An 18,012-nucleotide genomic window follows, 5' to 3' on the forward strand; every position below is an offset into this window, starting at 1 on the left:
TCCTGGAGTAGAGAAATTTGTTGACCTTTGTTAACTTACTATTTCTCAGATTTATTTGACCATCGGAAACCCCCTCTTCATTTCCATATAAGATCTATTGGTAGGTTCTAGTGTTACTCTTTGGGTAATCCCTTCTTCCCTTCCTCACTCTTTGGGTAATCCCTTCTTCCCTTCCTCCATGATTTCTTAATCTTCTCTCTTTTTTCTCTTTCATTCTTTATAATTGTTTATCCACATAATTCCCAATGAGAATTATGATTCTGTAATTTGTTCTTCAAAGAACCTAAGTGAGGAAGATACGCGTCTACTTATAATGTTTATTAATCTCATTTTACTAATGTGATCTTTAGCTCTAGTTTATTTAAAAAAAAAATCAGTGTTGATTATTCTCACTTTTCTCTCTTCAGGCACAGTGCAGAATTTTCTCCATTGATCAATTAACTGGAAAAACACCAGTCAGAAACTGATACTCTTAAGAATCAAATTGGACAACTTTTTCAAGTAATACACAGAAATAAATTAAAAATGGATTAAAGACTTAACTGTAAGACCTGGAATCATAAAACTGCTAGAAGAAACCACAGGCAGTATTTGACATCTGTCTTGAACAGGTTTCCTCAGGCAAAGGAAACAAAAGCAAAAATAAACAAATAGGAAGGACTACATCAAACTAAAAAGTTTTACCATGGCATAGTAAATTGTCTACAAAATGGAAAAGTCATCTTCTGAACGGGACAAAATATTTGAAAACAATGTATGTGATAAAGGGTTAAAATAAAAAATATATAAAGAACTCATACAACTCAACATCAAAAACCAAACAACCTAACTGAAAAATGGGCAGAGGACCTGAATAGATATTTTTCTAAAAAAGACATGGAGATGGCCATCAAGCACATGAAAACATGTTCAATCAAGGAAATGCAACTCAAAACCGTAATGAGATATCACCTTGTGCCTGTCAGAATGTCTATTACCAAAAAGACAACAAATAAGTACTAGCAAGGATGTGGAGAAAAAAGAAACCCTCTGGCACTGCTGGTAGGAATGTAAACTAGTGCAGCATTTTGGAAAAGAGTTTGGAGCTTCCACAAAAAGCTAAAAATAGAACTACCATAGGATACAGCAACTCTACTCCTGGGTATTTATTGGAAGAAAATAAGAACACTAATTACAAAAGATGCATGCTAAAATCTTTGACTGTGTGGATCACAACAAACTGTGGAAAATTCTTAAAGAGATAGAAATACCAGACTACCTTACCTGCCTCCTGAGAAATCTGTATGCAGGTCAAGAAGCAACAGTTATAACTGGACATGGAACAACAGACTGGTTCCAAATTGGGAAAGGAGTACATCAAGGCTGTATATTGTCACCCTGCTTATTTAACTTAAATGCAGAGTACATCATGCAAAATGCTGGGCTGGATGAAGCACAAACTAGAATCAAGATTGCCGGGAGAAATATCAATAACCTCAGATATGCAGGTAACACCACCCTTATGGCAGAAAGTGAAGAGGAACTAAAGAGCCTCTTGATGAAGATGAAAGAGGACAGTGAAAAAACTGGCTTAAAACTCAACATTCAAAAAACAAAGATCATGGCATCCTGTCCCATCACTTCATGGCAAATAGATGGGGAAACCATGGAAACAGTGAGAGACTTTTTTTTGGGGGGGGGGCCTCCAAAATGACTGTAGATGGTGACTGCTGCCATGAAATTAAATGACCCTTGCTCCTTGAAAGAAAAGCTATGACCAACCTAGACAGCATATTAAAAAGCTGAGGCATTACTTGGCTGAAAAAGGTCTGTCTAGTCAAAGCTATGGTTTTTCCAGTAGTCATGTAGGGATGTGAGAGTTGAACCATAAAGAAAGCTGAGCACTGGAGAACTGTTTCTTTTGAACTGTGGTGTTGGAGAAGACTCTTGAGAGTCCCTTGGACTGCAAGGAGATCAAACCAGTCAATCCTAAAGGAAATCAGTCCTGAATATTCATTGCAAGGACTAATGCTGAAGCTCCAATACTTTGGCCACCTGATGTGAAGATCTGACTCACTGGAAAAGACCCTGTTGCTGGGAAGGATTGAAGGCAGGAGGAGAAGGGGCTGACAGAGGATGAGGTGGTTAGATGGCATCATCAACTTGATGGACATGAGTTTGAGTGGACTCTGGGAGTTGGTGGTGGACAGTGAAGCCTAGTGTGCTGCCATTCATGGGTTCACAAAGAGTCGGGTACAGCTGAGCTACTGAACTGATTTGTTTTTTCATTTTATTTTATTTTATTTTATTTTTAAACTTTACAGAATTGTATTTGTTTTGCCAAATATCAAAATGAATCCGCCACAGGTGTACGTGTGTTCCCCATCCTGAACTGATTTGAACTGAACATGCATACTTGTGTTCATTGCAGCATTTTTTGCAATAACTAATGGAAACAACACAAGTGCCTAGCAATAAATGCATGGATAAAGAAGATGTCATAAATATAATATAATATAATATGGTATAGTATAAAAGATATATATTTGCCATACGATTTTGCTCATTTCACATCCTTGCAAGGTTATGATCAAAATCCTTCAAGTTAGGCTTCAGGAGTGAATCAAGAACTTCTAGATGTACAAGCTGGGCTTATAAGAGGTAGAGGAACCAGAGATCAAATTGCCAACATTCCTTGCATCATGGAGAAAGCAAAGGAGTTTCAGAAAAACATCTACTTCTGCTTCCTTGACTACGCTAAAACCTTTGACTGTGTGGATTATAGCAAACTGTTGAAAATTCTTAAAGAAATTCACTTTACCTGTCTCCTGAGAAACCTGTATTTGGGTCAAGAGGCAACAATTAGAACTGGAGATGGAAAAATGGACTGGTTCCAAATTGGGAAAAGAGTACATCAAGGCTGTATACTGTCATCTGTTTGTTTAACTTCTTTGCAGAGTACATCATGCAAAATGCCAGGATGGGTGAATCACAAGCTGTAATTAAGATTGCTGGGAGAAATATCAACAACCTCAGACATGCAGATGATGCCATTCTAATGGCAGAAAGCAAAGAGGAACTAAAGAGCCTCTTGATTAGGTGAAAGAGGAACATGAATAAGCTGACTTGAAAATCAACGTTAAAAAACTAAGATCGTGGCATCCAGTCCCTTCACTCCATGGCAAAGAGAAGGGAAAAAAATGGAAGCATTGACAGACTATATTTTCTTGAGCTCCCAAATCGCTGTGGACATAGACTTCAGCCATGAAGTTAAAATATGCTTGCTCCTCAGAAGAAAAGCTATGACAAACCTAGACAGCATATTAAAAAGCAGAGACATCACTTTTCCCACAAAGGTCTTCATAGTCAAAGCTATGGTTTTTCCAGTAGTCATGTATGGGTGTGCTTGCCTGGTGGCTCAGATGGCAAAGAATCTGCCTGCAGTGCAGGAGACCCATGCTTGATTACTGGTTCAGGAAGATCCCCTGGAGAAGGAAATGGCAACCCACTCCACTATGCTTACCTGGAGAAATCCATGGACAGAGTAGCCTTCCAGGCTACAGTCCATGGGGTCGCAAACAATCAGACACAACTGAGTGACTAACACTTTCACGTACAGATGTGAGAGTAGGACCACCAAAGAAGGCTAAATGCTGAAGATCCAGTGCTTTCAAATTGTGCTGGAGAAGGCTCCTGAGAGTCCCTTGGACTGCAAGGAGATCAAACCAGTCAGTCCTAAAGGAAATCAGCCTTAATATTCATTGGAAGGACTGTTGCTGAAGCTGGAACTCTAAGACTCTGGCTACCTGATGTGAAGGGCCAGCTCATTAGAAAAAGCTCTGATTCCTCAATCTTTTGAGGGTAGGAAAAGAAGCGGGTGACAGAAGATGAGATGATTAGATAGCATCACTGATTCAATGGACATGACTATGAGAAAACTCCGGAAGTAGTGGAGGACAGAGGGGCCTGGGGTTACTGCAGTCCATGGGGTCACCAAGAGTCATACACAAGTTAGCAACTAAAGAACAACAGCATAGTATACAGTATGTATAATATAATACAAGATCCCATTGCATATATGTGTATGTATATGTGTGCACATGGATGGACCTATATGGTATTATGCTAAGTGAAGTGTCAGAGGAAAACAAATGCTGTATGACTGCAATTAAATGTGGAATCTAAAGAACAAAGCAAATAGACTAGTATATCAAAATAGAAATCAGGGGTGTAAATACAGAGAACAAACAGGTGGTTGCCAGAGGGGAGAGGGGTGAGAGTAGGTAAGAAATAGATAAAGAAGATTGAGAAGGACAAAATTCTAGTTTCAAAATCAATGAATCACTGGTATGAACTGTATGTGTTGGGAAATATAGTCAATAATTGTGTAATATCTTTGTATGGTGACATTTCATAACTAGACTTATTGTAGTGATCATTTTGAAACGTGTATCAAGTTATGAGGTTGTGTGAGAGGAGCTAACATAGGGTTGTAGGTTACTTATACTTCAAAAACAACCAACTCATGGAAAAAGAAATCAGATTTGTACTTACTAGAGGTGAGGGGTTGTGGGGAGAGGGAACGGGAGGAAGACAGTCAAAAGGTACAAACTTCCAGTTATAAGATAAGTATGTACCAGGGATGTGATGTACACCATGATGATACACACATGCATACATGATACAACTCTTTCAAACTAGACCAACTGGTGTATCTCCTAATGGCTGGAGTTGTGCTCTTTCCAAGTATAGAACTAGAAGAGGGGAAGACATAGGAGAACAGTGAATTGAGCAGAGAGAGGCTTCTCATTATGAAAGCTTGGTTCAGAGTAGTCTACCAGATCTTTTATTTCAAAGAGGCCAAGTCTTTCCCAGGAAGACTGATTACAACCCAGTCTTAAAGACCGTCAGAGCCGGATTAGACCCTACTGTTCTCTAGTTTTGCTCCTTCAGCAGAAAGACAGAGGGTGAGGGGACTGGGCCCTAAGCCAAGGGCCTGTCTGTAGAAAGTTCTGAGAGAAGGAATTAGGTCTTCTAAGTCATTATTCAAGGCAGCAAATTTTAAAATGCCTTTATAAAAGGCTGAATTCCTTGGGCTCTTAAATGACATTCTCAGGCTGGGGACTTACCTGCCATTCAGCCCAGTCAGGCAGACATCAGTGGAAGGTGAGCCATTAGAGGTCTTTAGTTAATTAGTATTTGAATGAACAACAATGTCTTCAGTTAGAAGAGCAGTGAGAGGCAGGGGGTTTAGGGAAGTGTTTGGGTGAACCGTATTTTGGATTCAGGCTAAAATGAGATTTTCCTTTAAATGTCTAATTATTTTACCAGAATCATATTTCATGTGGCAATTTAAAATGTCACTAAATAGTAGCTAAACTGAAATGTTTATAGTTGAGGAGTTAAGGAAGGAGTGATTATAAGTCCAGATATGATTTTTAGTGATATCTGGAGTGAAAAAATACTTTAAAAAACTTACCACAAACAAATATCTTTGACTTCTTTAACTCTATCTTGTATCACTTAGCAATATTGGTTTTCTTTCCTTCCTGCCTCCCTTCTTTCCTTTTTAAAATTTTTTGAACACACCTAACCTGCTCCCACTTTAGATTCTCTGTACACACTTTCTCCTTTGCCTAGAACCCACTTCTGACTTCTTTTCATTCTCCAGAACTTGGCTAAAATATCACCTCCATCCTCTCTAACTTATTAATAGATTCCAACCTGTTATTCTCCTTGATGCCATCCACTGATGTGATCTCATCACAACTTGTAATTATATGTTTGTTGTCTGTCCCCTCCTGCTAATCACTAAGCCCCAAGAAGAGGTACTCCATCAGTCAGAGTCCCAAGGGGGAAAGATGGCAAGCTGTCAAAGGACACTTTGAGCAGGGCTTGCAATTGAGGCTAGTTGCGTTGGTCAGGAGAGGATGTAGAAAAACCACAGGGGATAGTTCAGTACCCCAGAGCTAAGGGCAGGGTCATGGACATCCTCAGCCTGAAGGGGTAAGAGAGAAGGGAGCAGCCACTGGAGCTGGGGGAAGAGAAAGCTGCAAACACCTGGAGTGGAGTGATGTCTTTTAATTGAGGGAGACAGCCAACCCAAGCTGACACCACAGAAAGGGAGCCAGGGTCATAGATACTCCCTGCTTCACTCTCCTTTCCCCTCCAAATCTGCTGAGAAGCCAGGGTCAGGGATGTTCACTGATGTCATTTGGCAGAGAAGAACATGGAGAAAGATGGAGATCAGATTAGATGTGGAAGATATCCAGTCCAGGAGCCAGGTCTGCCTAATTTGTCTCAATCCCCAGCACCCAGAACAGAGCCCATGAATAATAAACAAAGTGAATTTGTTACTAAGCATCTTTTTATTCCACTCTCCTCTAACTCTCTTTCTTTTTAAATGGATGATATGGAGATCTGCCTAATTCAGATGAGTACGAGCACCTTTAAGTAGGTGAGAGTTCCAGTCATCCCTTGAGGAATGAGAATTTGATGAGGCAGAGGGAAGTGACAATATATCAGATGTGTGTGTGTGTGTGTGTGTGTGTGCCCAGTCAAGCCCAACTCTTTGCAACTCCATGGACTGGAGCCCGCCTGGCTCTTCTGTCTGTGGAATTCTCCATGCAAAAATGCTGAAATCAGTAGACATGTCCTCTTCCAGCTGAACTTTCTGACCCAGAGTTCAAATCTGGGTCTCCTGCATTGCAAGCAGATTCTTTACCGTCTAAGCCCCCAGGGAAGCCCAGTACATCAGGGGGCAAGGGTAAAGTAGCATCTTCCCCTTCAGAGAACAATAGCTGGCTTTGAACTCTTATGGTGTTACATTAGCTAGGGAAGGAATCTGCCAGACTGGATACAGAGTCAGGAGGCACAAGCGTTGTGTGGAAGGAGGTAAGGAAACAGCAGCCAGCACTCCACTCACACCTCCCAACCCATTTCCTCCTTCCCAGTGGTGAGGAGATGGTGAGAACTGAAGCAATCTCCTGTCCCAGATATGAACCCAAGTGTTCATGTTGGCAATTCTGCTTTCTCTGGACTATTTCATGACAGAAATCAACTTTTGACTTCTCTAGCCATTGTTTGTCTCTTTGAAACAGCAGCTCAACTTCATCCTAACTGAAGCAGAGAGATTTCCAGAGGATGAGGAGATAGGCTCCTAGAGGTGTATTTTTTTGGATGAGTCTGACAGTCTTTGGAGGAAGGACTCAAAATAAAGAGTGAATGACGTAATAACTGTGTCACTGGGAGCTTTAATATGAAGTGAAAAGAATGCAATAACTCTTGCTCTGTGGTCTCAAATATACAGGGAGGAAGCGTTTCATAGTGAAGGTGGCATGTGGATCTTCCATGCAAAATCTAAACATCATCAGAGCAGTCTGGGATATCACCTTGGTGACCTGGCATCAGGAGCTGGGTTGGGGGTTGGGATATAGAAAAAGGTAGCATGGTGGGATATTGGAGGTGGTTTATTTTGAGTAGGAAGCTCTGTTTGAATGTTCAATGAGCAGTTTTGAATTTAAAAATGACTATAATCACTATACTATTGATTTTCTGACCCCTCTGTGCCCCAGAGAGGTAGCCCTGGGAAATAATTATTATTTTGCTACTTATGATAGTAGAGTTTGAAGTTAAAATTGAAATGATCATGATTTGGTTAGAGAAGGGTGACATGCAGGGAGAAAGAAGGAAGCTTGGATGCCCAGAGAGGACTTACTGCTAGGTGGGGAAAGCAGAGTATATGTTACTAGGAACTCAATGTTCTCAGTGCCTCAGAATTGACCAGCTCTTGGGGGCTTAATCAAGATAATAGAACTCATAGGATCTGGGTATGTAAATTAGAATTTGAAGTATTCATTTATAAAGTAGCTTTTCTTTGCAGTGTCTGAATTTTATAGAACTAACATCTATGCCCTCTGCTTCTAGTGTTAGCATATGTAAGAAGTGAGTTACTATTGCATTTAAAACATTCAGTTCAGTTCAATTCAGTCGCTATCATGTCTAACTGTTTTGAACCCATTGACTGCAGCATGCCAGGCTTCCCTGTCCATCGCCAATTCCCAGAGTTTGCTCAAACTCATGTCCACGGTGATGCCATCCAAACATCTCATCCTCTGTCATCCCCTTCTCTTCCCGCCTTCAATCTTTCCCAGCATCAGGGTCTTTGCCAATGAGTCAGTTCTTCACATCAGGTGGCCAAAGTATTGGAGTTTCCTCTTCAGCATCAGTCCTTCCAACAAATATTCAGGACTGATTTCCTTTAGGATTGACTGATTTTATCTCCTTGCAGTCCAAGGGACTCTCAAGAGTCTTTTCCAACACCACAGTTCAAAAGCATCAATTCGTTGGTGCTCAGATCCATACATGACTACTGGAAAAACCATAGTTTTGATGAGACGGACCTTTGTTGGCAAAGTAATGTCTCTGCTTTTGAATATGCTGTCTAGGTTGGTCATAGTTTTTCTTTTAATTTCATGGCTGCAGTCACCATCTGCAGTGATTTTGGAGCCCAAAAAAGTAAAGTCTGTCACTGTTCCCATTGTTTCCCCATCTATTTGCCATGAAGTGATGGGACCAGATGACATGATCTTTGTTTTTTGAATGTTGAGTCAATTAAGACAGCTTTTTCACTCACCTCTTTCACTTTCATTAAGAGGCTATTTAGTTCCTCTTCACTCTCTGCCATGAAGGTGGTGTCATCTGCGTATCTGAGGTTGTTGATATTTCTCCCAGCAATCTTGATTCCAGCTTGTGCTTCATCCAGCCCAGCATTTTGCATGATGTACTCTGCATTTAAGTTAAATGAGCAGGGCGATGGCCTTGACATTCTCCTTTCCTGATTTGGAACCAGTCTGTTGTTCCATGTCCACTTCTAACTGTTGCTTCTTGACCTGCATACAGATTTCTCAGGAGGCAGATAAAGTGGCCCAGTATTCCCATTTCTTTCAGAATTTTCTACAGTTTGTTGTCCTCCACACAGTCAAAGGCTTTGGCATACTCAATAAAGTAGAAGTAGATATTTTTCTGGAACTCTCTTGCCTATTCAATGATCCAACAGATGTTGGCAATTTGACCTCTGGTTCCTCTGCCTTTTCTAAATCCAGCTTGAACATCTGGAAGTTCCTGGTTAACGTACTGTTGAAGCCTGTCTCAGAGGATTTTGAGCATCACTTTGCTAGTACATGAGATGAGTGCAATTGTGTGGTAGTTTTAACATTCTTTGGCATTGCCTTTCTTTGGGATTGGAATAAAAACTGACCTTTTCCATCCCTGTGGCCACTGCTGAGTTTTCCAAATTTGCTGTCATATTGCGTGCAGCACTCTCACAACATCATCTTTTAGGATTTGAAATAGCTCAACTGGAATTCCATCACCTCCTCTAGCTTCTTTCATAGTGATGCCTCCTAAAGCCCACTTGACTTCACATTCCAGGATGTCTGGCTCTAGGTGAGTGATCACACCATCATGGTTATCTGGGTCATGAAGATCTCTGTGTAGTCTTGCCACCTTTTCTTAGTATCTTCTGCTTCTATTAGGTGTCTTCTGCTTAGTATCTTAGTATCTTCTTAGATACTAAGATATCTTAGTGTCTTCTGCTTCTGTCCTTTATTGTGCCCATCTTTGCATGCAAATATTACTGATATGTGCCTATCTTTGCATTTAACATATTACTGATAAGTAATCATACTATTTTGGGGGGCTCCAAAGTCACTGCAGATGGTGATTGCAGCCATGAAATTAAAAGATGCTTACCCCTTGGAAGGAAAGTTATGACCAACCTAGGCAGCATATTAAAAAGCAGAGACATTATTTTGTCAACAAAGGTCTGTCTAGTCAAGGCTGCGGTTTTTCCAGTAGTCATGTATGGATGTGAGAGTTAGACTATAAAGAAAGCTGAGTGCTGAAGAATTGATGCTTTTGAACTATGGTGTTGGAGAAGACTCTTGAGAGTCCCTTGGATGGCAAGGAGATACAACCAGCCCATCCTAAAGGAGATCAGTCCTGGGTGTTCATTGGAAGGACTGATGTCAAAGCTTAAACTCCTATACTTTGGCCACCTGATATGAAGAGCTGACTCATTGGAAAAGACCCTGATGTTGGGAAAGATTAAAGACAGGAGGAGAATGGGATGACAGAGGATGAGATGGTTGGATGGCATCACCAACTCAATGGAGATGAGTTTGGGTGAACTCTGGGAGTTGGTGATGGACAGGGAGGCCTGGCGTGCTGCGGTTCATGGGGTTGGAAAGAGTTGGACATGACTGAGCAACTGAACTGAACTGAATCATACTAAGTGAAATAAGTCAGACAGAAAAAGGCAAATATCATATGATATCATTTATATGTTCAGTTCAGTTCAGTCACTCTGTCATGTCTGACTCTTTTTGACCCCATGGACTGCAGCATGACAGGCTTCCCTGTCCATCATCAACTCCCGGAGCTTACTCAAACTCATGTCCATCAAGTCGGTGATGCCATCCAACCATCTCGTTCTCTGTCTTCCCCTTCCCTTCCTACCTTCAATCTCCCAGCATCAGCGTCTTTTCCACTGAGTCAGTTCTTCACATCAAGTGGCCAAAGTATTGGAGCTTCAGCTTCAGCATCAGTCCTTCCAATGAATATTCAGCACTGATTTCCTTTAGGATTGACTGGTTTGATATCTTTGCAGTCCAAGGGAGTCTCAAGAGTCTTCTCCAACACCACAGTTCCACATTTATATGTGGAAAAACAAAATATATATATATATATATATATATAATAATACAAACAAACTCATTTATAAAGCAGTAACAAGACTCACAGACATAGAAAACAAGCTTATGGTTACCAAAGGGGAAAGTACCTGGAGGGATAAATTAGGAGCTTGGGATTAACATATACACACTACTGTATATAAAACAGTTAAAAAAACAAGGTCCCACTCCATAGCACAGGGACTATATTCCTTATTTTATAATAGCATATAATGGAAAAAAACCTGAAAAAGAATATATATGTATGTATATATGGGTTTCTCTGGTGGCTCAGATGGTAAAGAATCTGCCTGCAGTGCAGGAGACCTAGCTTCGAAATCTGGGTCAGGAAGATCCCCTGGAAAAGGGAATGGCAACCAGCTCCAGTATTGTTAACTGGAGAATTCCATGGACAGAGGAGCCTGCCATGCTACAGTCCATGGGGTCTTAAAGAGTCAGATACAACTGAGCAACTAACACTTTTCATATATATATATATATATATATATATATATATATATATATATACACACACATATCTGAATCACTTTGCTGTACACCTAAAACTAATACAACATTATAAATCAATTCAGTTCAGTTCAGTTGCTCAGTTGTGTCTGACTCTTTGCAACCCCATGAATCGCAACATGCCAGGCTTCCCTGTCCATCACAAACTCCCGGAGTTCACTGAGATTCATGGACATCGAGTCAGTGATGCCATCCAGCCATCTCATCCTCTGTTGTCCCCTTCTCCTTCTGCCCCCAATCCCTCCCAGCATCAGAGTCTTTTCCAATGAGTCAACTCTTCACATGAGGTGGCCAAAGTACTGCAGTTTCAGCTTTATCATCATTCCTTCCGAAGAAATCCCAGGGCTGATCTCCTTCAGAATGGACTGGTTGGATCTCCTTGCAGTCCAAGGGACTCTCAAGAGTCTTCTCCAACACCACAGTTCAAAAGCATCAATTCTTTGGCGCTCAGCTTTCTTCACAGTCCAACTCTCACATCCATACATGACCACAGGAAAAACCATAGCCTTGACTAGATGGACCTTTGTTGGCAAAGCAATGTCTCTGCTTTTGAATATATATCAGCAAAAAACCTAAAAAATAAAACATTACTGATAACTAGATTATACCATGGGTTAATTATCATATTTTTTTGAAACAAGACCAATACCACATTAACTGTGCTCATTTGACATTGCTTCCAAATGTTATAAACATAAAAATGTGGAAATACATACATCATCTCTTGCTGCTGCTGCTGCTAAGTCGCTTCAGTCGTGTCCGACTCTGTGCGACCCCATAGACAGCAGCCTACCAGGCTCCCCCATCCGGGGATTCTCCAGGCAAGAACACTGGAGTGGGTTGCCATTTCCTTCTCCAATGAATGAAAGTGAAAAGTGAAAGTGAAGTCGCTCAGTTGTGTCCGACTCTTCGTGACCCCATGGACTGCAGCCTACCAGGCTCCTCCGTCCATGGGATTTTCCAGGCAAGAGTACTGGAGTGGGGTGCCATTGCCTTCTCCTAGAAGTGACAAAATACTAAAATGATCTTTAGGTTTTGGGATGAGCAGAGTTTCAAAGGAGAACAGGTAGACCATTGGATCTTTGCTTTGGCTCCAAACCAAAAGACCTGGAGTGGCATTTGGAAAAGGAAGTGAGAGGCCTGCCTTCCTTGGAGAGCTAGTAAAACTTTACAGATGAAAAAGGTAGGATGTGGAATATTGAACAAACATAGTCGATTTCTACTTATTTGGATTTGCCTTTAGTCACATAATTAAGTTTTAATTACCCTAAAGGAGAGTGAAGTTTTAATATTTAAACAAGAAACATTCATTCATTCAGTAAATATCTGAGTACCTGTCACAGGCCAGGCACCATGATAGATGCTGCGAACACCGTGACCAGCTAGACAGTGTCCTCCCGCATGGAGCCGACAGCTCCATGACAACTGAGACAGTGATGACAACTGAGACAGTGTAGTCCAGCGCTGGGGAAGCTCAATGAACAGTGACACGACCACTTCAAAGAACATTCTAGTGGCTTGTTCATTTCCTCCACTCAGAGCAATGCTGGGCCAACAACCAATTCTTGCTCTCTGGCCCTCTGTCGGCTCCATCTTATTCACATCTACATTTTCCCCTCTGGAAACCAATTAAAACAGCAGTGTTGATTAGGCATCAGGTTTTTCCTTTTATTTTTTTCCCATGAATGTAGGCATTTTCTTTTCTGTCCACGATCTTTTGCTTGCAGAATACACTTTATAAAGCGCTTTCTGGAGATAAGAGAATCATATCCATTAAGAACTGATTTACTAGCTTAACCTTCAGAGAGAAGTTTTATTTCCAAGCTCTGGTGGGCACCTCAATGTTACCTCAACTTCAAGGACACAATATGCCAGTTACCAACACCTACCGCATTTACTGAGCACTTACAATGTAGCCAGCACCGTGTTAGACATGCAGGGTATGAAGATCAAAAGGATATGGTTCTTGATCTCTAACAGCTTATGGCTGATGTATAAAATGATAACTTGTCCAATGAGACAGCTTGTGCTAAATCAGGGCTGTAGACAGGAAGTGCTAAAGAGTTCTGTGGAGGAAAGATGTGGGTTGCCAAGATTTCAGCAAAGATAGGCTCCTAGTTCTCCTCATTGAATTCCTTCCTGTTATCACCAAGACAAGTTAAAAGTCCATCCAATCCTAAGCATTTGGGCCAAGGCTATTTTTATAAATTCATCTTCTTATCTTTACCACTATATGATGAATTCTTTTAGTTTGGGTTAAACTTAATCTCTACCCAAATTGGCTCTCAGTAAAGTAAAAAAAAAGTGAACTATTGAATATACTGTACTAGGTACAACGTGAGAATACAAACATATAAGGCCTCTCTTCCTTCTGAGTAGTTTGCAGTCTGATTTAAGGCAAAGTGATGAAAATCCTGAAGTTAAGATACAGAATAATATTATATAAAACCTAGAGTTAAATATTAAAACTGTGCAGTGCCATTAAGGAAACTCTACAATCTTGTTGTTGGAAGGTTTTCATTCACCTGGTAAAGCAAATTTTTTCTAGCACCAATGGAATGAAAGTCATGGAAAAGTGACTCAGAACTGAGTGAGCTGAGGCAGGGAAAGGTGGGCTTAGCCATTTTAAGTGGTGAGTGATGGCAGCTGAGGAACAAGAAGTAGCTTTTTCAGGACTTAGGCCATGCTGGGGGTTGGCTGCTCTCCTGTGGTCCAAACAGTGCAGATGCCTAGAGAGGGAGGGTGCCCTTTTCAGGTCGCGTTTTGTGAGTCCTTCACATCCCGTTCTCAGAGCTCAGGTGTGCTCGCCTCTCAGGAGGCAAGCAGGATTCCTGGACAGGAATCCAGGCAGGGGCTGAAACATAAGGAAGTTTGAGCGAAAGTCCCATTTGTTGAGCACAGCCTGCGTTCTAGGCATTCTCCTTACATGCATGCTAAGTCGCTTCAGTCGTGTCTGACTCTTTGCGGCCTTATGCACTGTAACCTGCCAGGCTCCTCTGTCCATAGGATTCTCCAGGCAAGAATACTGAAGTGGGATGCCATGCCCTTCTCCAATCTAGGCATAGTACATGGTAAATATTTTGCTTCCAATATCTTATCTTATTTTCAAAAAGTTTGATATAGTATGTGTTGTTATTCCCCTTGTACAAGTGGGAAAAGTGAACCTCAGGGAATTTGATGGTTTGTCTCAGATCAAATGCCTAGTCACTGGTACAGCTGGAATTTCAACACTTATCAGACTCCTAAGCCTGTGCTCTTCCTACATCTTAGTCATAGGGGATGCTGAGAAGACATGCATCTCTCTGGCAGCAACCACACAGGCCTCAACCCCTTAGCAAGGTAGTGGTCTTGCCTTCAGCAGTGTAGAAGAGAGAAAGAGGGAAATCATGTTTCTGAATGCTTCCCTGTGGCCTGGACTGTAGTTTTAGCTATAGGTTTCTGCCAACAGAGATTACCACCCACATGCACCATATCTATAATTGTTGTTGTTTAGTTGCTAAGTCATGTCCAACTCTTTTTGACCCCATGAACTGTAGTCTGCCAGGCTCCTCTGTCCATGGGATTTCTCAGGCAAGAATACTGGAGTGGGTTGCCATTTCCTACTCCAGGGGATCTTTCTGACCCAAGGATCAGACCCATTGTGTCTCCTGCATTGCAGGCAGATTCTTTGCCACTTGGGAAACCCTGTTTATAATTAGAAAATATGAATTTAACTCTAGGGAAGGCAGTGAGGCAGCAGAATGCAACATCCCCTTGTATCCTGTATGCATGCGGTAAACATTGAGCAGAAAAAAATTTTTAACATGCCCAGATGATGAAACAGCTGGTGTTCATCAAGACATTCCAGTGGAAAACTCATGAAACTATAAAAATTCTGTTTAATCCTCACTGTCACCTCTTGCCCCTTGTCAGTAACTCTTGAAGAATAATGACATGAAAGATATTCCCAGTTTAGAGTTCTTTTCAATTTTTACCAACCTCCCCCACCCCCACCCCACCCCCAGTGAAGAGTTTTCCTGCCCTTCTACTTCTTTCAGACACAGGATAGGGGCAGAGATGTGCAGTGGAATAAAACACAGGTAGAGGAATTAGGAGGCCTGGACTCTAATCCTAGTTTGCTGATAATAGTTATATAATTTAGGGCAAGTAACTTTGGATTCTTTGCTGCCATTACCTTACTGGAGACAATGGACTATGACAATACTCCAGTGAGAGGACCAGTGATCTAATTATTAGAGAATAAAGCTAAAGGGATTTGGGAAGAGGAGAGCATCCTTTTTTGGAGATGACAAGGAAATATTTTACTCTTGATGTTTAATAGAGATTTAAAAAATACAGATAAAGTAGGAATTGAACATCAGTAAGATGCAAACTTGTCATTGTAACATTGCTTTGGAAAAACTCCTTCTTGATCATGACGATTAGAGAAATGGAAAAGAATTGCAAACATTAGCACTGAATTAAAGAAATCCATCCCATCTTTGGTCCACATAGTTTTAGCCACAGAAGAGCTGCCTTTTTTGGGTTTGTGTTTGTTACAGATATGAAAATGTTAACTTCAGAATCTGATCTGGTTATTTGTTACTGTAAGAGTTTGCCAGTCCTTTCTCCTCTTTCTTTTCACATTTATAATTCAAGAATATCTGGGTTAATAAATAGTTTTATTTGCAAGTGACAGTAACCCAACTTGAATGGTCTCCAGCAGAAAATGGAAATATAACAGTGCATGTAACCGAATTGTGTGAGGGACATGCCAAGCTTACTTTGAGATGACTTGAACTAGAATTAAAATGCTTTCAGAATTTTCTTGCTTTTTCTTTCTTGTCTTCATTTCTGCTTCTTGGCTGTATTCTTTTGGGTGCTTAATTGCTTAACTTCAGGCTCACATTCATTGACTCTTTTAAGCAGAGATATGATCCCCAAAACTTCTCCCTGGAAGGAAAAGGGACTTCTCTCTCCCAACAATAATTTAAAAAAATACTGGCAAAGTGTTCTGATTGGTTTGATCTGGGTCCTATGCCCATCAACAGGACAAGTAGATATTGCATGGAAATTTTCCTGTTCTATTGGAATTTCAGCTAAAGTTGAGTTTCGTATCTTCCTATGTGATCCATCACCCCAGGATTTTCTTAGATCCCCTCCCACTTGGTTGTTTCCTCTAGAATGTTTTATGAACGTCTCCATTATAACACATATTTCATTGCGTATGATTATATACTTATATCTCTCACTTTTCAGATTGTGAACTCTTCCAGATTAAGGTCTAAGTTTTGTTTACCTATATTATCCACAGCATCTAAAATGATGCCTAGAACTTGCATGCTAAGTCACTTTTGTCCTATCTGACTCTGCAACCATATGTACGGTAGTCCATCAGACTCCTTTGTCCATGGGATTCTCCAGGCAAGAATACTGGAGTGGGTTGCCATTTCCTCCTCCAGGGGATCTTCCTGACCCAGGGATCTAACCTGCATCTCTTGACTCCTGCATTGGCAGGTGGGTTCTTTACCACTAGGGCTGCCTGGGAAGCCCTGCCCGGAACTTAATAAGACCTTAGTAAGTAATCGTTGATGATAAATTGAAAGGATGAATGGACAAAAGTATAGGATGTTTGGAATAAGATTTTGCATTCAATTATAAAATGTTAGCTCACCAATTGAAAGGCAGATTGGTGAATGGATTTTTAAAATGATTCAACTATATGCTGTCTCCAAGAGATTTATTTTAGATCCAAAAATAAAAATAGATTGAAAGTGAAAGGATGAAAAAAGTCACCCCATGCAAATAGCAACCAAAAGAGAGCTTGGGTAGCTATACTAATTAGACAAAACACACTCCAAAAATTGTTATAAGAGATGAAAAAAGTCATTATATACTGATAAAAGGATTAGTTGATCAGGATGGTATAATTATACACATACCTGCACTGAACGACAGAGCCCCCCAAATGTGGAGCCACATCAACAGAATTGAAGAGGGAAATGGAGAGTTCTAAAATAGTTGGAAACTTCAATATGTCATTTTTGACAATGGGTAAAACATCTGGACAGAAGATAATAAAGAAACAAAAGATTATAAAAATTATAAGTGAAAATTTATGAGCAAGTCTTCATGACCTTGGATTTGACAATGGACTTAGATATGACACTAAAAGGATCCACACACAAAAAGATAAATTTGGCATTATCAAAATAAAATATTTGCACATTAAAGGGCATTATCAAGAAAATGAAACAGCAACCTACAAAATGGGCAAAAATATTTTCAAATCACATATCTGATAATGACCTAGGATGCAGGATATATAAAGAACTCATACAACTCAATGACAAAAAGAAAAAAAACCTAATTCAAATATGAGCAAAATATATGAATAAATATTTCTCCAAGGAAGATATACAAATGACTAGCAAATACATGAAAATATGCTCAGCATCATTATTCATTAGGGATATGCAAATCAAAACAAAATATCTCACCACGCCACACCCATTTAGATGGCTATTTGAAAAATGGAAAATAACAAATGTTGGTGAGGATGTGGAAACCTCATACATGGCTGATAAGAATGTAAAATGATTCAATCACTGTGAAAAACAGTTTGGCAATTTCTCGAAAAGTGATTCATAGAACTATCATTGTTGTTCAGTCGCTCAGTTGTGTCTCTTTGCGACCCATGGACTGCAGCACGCCAGGCCTCCCTGTCCCTCACTATCTCCCAGAATTTGCCCAAATTCATGTCCACTGAATCGGTGATGCTATCCAACTATCT

Source organism: Bos taurus, chromosome 15 (genome assembly GCF_002263795.3).
Source record: "Bos taurus isolate L1 Dominette 01449 registration number 42190680 breed Hereford chromosome 15, ARS-UCD2.0, whole genome shotgun sequence".
In the NCBI taxonomy this organism is placed as follows: domain Eukaryota; kingdom Metazoa; phylum Chordata; class Mammalia; order Artiodactyla; family Bovidae; genus Bos; species Bos taurus.